The sequence below is a fragment of the Chiloscyllium punctatum genome, chromosome 27 (assembly GCF_047496795.1).
Source record: "Chiloscyllium punctatum isolate Juve2018m chromosome 27, sChiPun1.3, whole genome shotgun sequence".
NCBI lineage: Eukaryota > Metazoa > Chordata > Chondrichthyes > Orectolobiformes > Hemiscylliidae > Chiloscyllium > Chiloscyllium punctatum.
Genome location: NC_092765.1, coordinates 74,389,202 through 74,391,707, shown reverse-complemented (window position 1 = coordinate 74,391,707; position 2,506 = coordinate 74,389,202). Strand labels below are relative to the sequence as shown.

At 43.9% G+C, this 2,506-nt stretch overlaps 1 non-coding gene across 1 annotated transcript; it reads right to left on the bottom strand.

Annotated features, from left to right (window-relative positions):
* Positions 1–1,071: 1,071 nt before the first annotated feature.
* trnak-uuu (transfer RNA lysine (anticodon UUU)) lies at positions 1,072–1,145 on the bottom strand. Its single transcript has one exon. It is a non-coding gene; the product is annotated as a tRNA-Lys (tRNA).
* Positions 1,146–2,506: the final 1,361 nt, after the last annotated feature.

Below are 2,506 nucleotides of genomic sequence, written 5' to 3'. Positions count from 1 at the left end.
ATGTGGAGACGGTTGGGACAGTTTCATTCGCACTCTGGGAAAAAGAATGGATCCTAAATTCAGGGGAGCTAAGAGTCACATATAGAAGGCTGAAAATTGGTTTGGGAACGATATGAGTCATAACCGAATGGCGGGCAGACCAGATGGCCTGAAAGCTCTCATTGTCCTCCGATGCCTTCTGTTCTCTGACCGTCCAGTATATAAGGAAATAGAAACAGAGTTAATCGTGCATTTAAAGTCCTCCTCTCATAACTCGGCGAGGTGAGAGATGGAACAGTTCTGCTATAAAATTTTGGGACATGGAGAATGTTTGGAGACGGAGTAATAAAAGAGAAACTGAGTATAAAATTGAGAATCAGGAGATATTCAATAAAATAGATAGACGGAGATGGACATGGAGTAATAAGTGTCACTGGTCTTGAAGACTTAACTCGGTTTTCCATTCCAAGATTCTACCAGATCTGCTGAGATTTTCCCGCAATTTCTTTTGTTGGTACTGAAACAAAAGGGAAAAGTCTGATCCTGGACCAATCAGCTATGTCTGCTCTGTGGACGTTTGAATTCCCTGTTCTAACAAAACACTTCTGACCCACACGGAAACCTTACGATCCTGCACCACCCCCACCCCTGTTACTGACAATAAGCTGTTCATTACGTAAACACATATGGGTACACAACAGCATCATTTACCGAGTGAATTGAGAAAATTTCAGGGAGAGTTCCATTCGGTTTCCATCAGAGCATTCTCATTCAGTTAATTCTATTGCAGCACCATTTGACACGCAGCTGTCACTGTCATGTGGCCATTCGCATTCGACGTCTCTGGACATTTTGGTTGGGGTACATTTTGAATGGAACCTCACGTTTTGGAAGGGACATCGTTTATAGCATATTCGGCTGAACTGATAACCTTGTCTCTTGCACCTGTAGTACAGTGGAGACAGTTTTCACTCAGAAACCAAGAGATGATCAAAAACGGAGGAAACAAATGTGTCAACAAAACCTGCCTCAGCGAGCGAATTCGCTTTTGCAACATTAAAGGAGAGCGGCAAACCTATTAACAAACAACAGCGCCCTGCATGGGTCTCGACCCCACACCATTGAGATTAAAGGTCTCAAGCTCTACCGACTGAGCATACCAGGGCAGGATTGGTGTTGGTTAATTTATCATTTCATTCTGACTTTAATTCAGCTGACACGGCAATTTCCAAAAACTTCGTTCATTCCTCCCCATTGCAAATAACATTTTCTAAGTCGTTCAATTCTCAGATTTATTCCTTCAGACCATGACAATCCATTTAGACCTTGCCCCGGGATTCACTATTCTCTGTTATTATTTTCATATTTTGACCATGATCCTTAGGTCGCCGAAGTGATTCCCAGACACTCTGGCAGACTGCAAATCAATCGGAAAAATACCTCAGGAAACCAAATCATTTCTGATTAGAGTGGAGGGAATCCCACCTGCCGAAGAGACAGAGTCCTCACATTCAACACTTTCTTTGTTCTACCTGCCTACAAAGTTTACCAGTTCTAATATTCGAGAAAGGAATTCTGATTATAAAATGTTTTAAAAACAGGAACAATCTTCTGAAGCCATTTCCAATTTGAATTAAATTTTTTCACCCTTTCACACGGTAACAGCCGTTCCTGAGGAAGGAGTTTCCATGAGCTGTGTCCCAGGGCTTGGCAGGAAGCCGCTGATTGAAACTGCAGTGGCCCCTTTCTGTTGGCAGCAGGGGCATGTAGAGAGTGGGGTCACATTTTGCTGCACGTGACCGTCTCATTCATTGCGGCCTAAGGGTCAATCATGGATGAGTTCTCGTGGTTGTATTGTCAGTACATGGTCGATCGCAATACTTGATGTGAAATATTTGAGGCTCTGTGCTCTTTTTGGGCTTGGAGAACCAACACTTCAGCCAACTGCTCTGACCATTTGAGACACAGCAACTGGCAGCAAAATTGTGCGTGTACACATCCAAACGCACAGTGATCGAGAGGATGTGAATAGTAGTAGTTCTCATTATTTTAAGCATCAGTTGCTCATGTTCCCGTGTTTATTGCAGAGAGGGTGAGAGACCCGAGGAGTAACAAACACACCCATAAAGCAATATCAGGACCTGTGTCGTTCTGTCATAAAAAAGCTGCCTGCATTTGTTCTATTGCAAAGTTGGGTTTCAAACCCACGACGCAATAGAGACTGGATCCTAAACCCAGCATATTAAACCTCTCAGGATTAGTGGTGCTGGCAGAGCACAGCAGATCAGGCAGCATTGGGGGAGCAGTAAAAATCGACGTTTCAGGCAAAAGCCCTTCATACAGGGTTTCACCCGAAACGTCGATTTTACTGCTCCTCGGATGATGCCTGTACTGCTACGCTCTTCAGCACCACTAATCCTGAATCTGGTCTCCAGCATCTGCATTCATTGTTTTTACCTACATTAAACCACTCGGCGACGCTCCCTGACGATAACTAAGCGCCAAACCTGTCAAGACTAATGTTTCA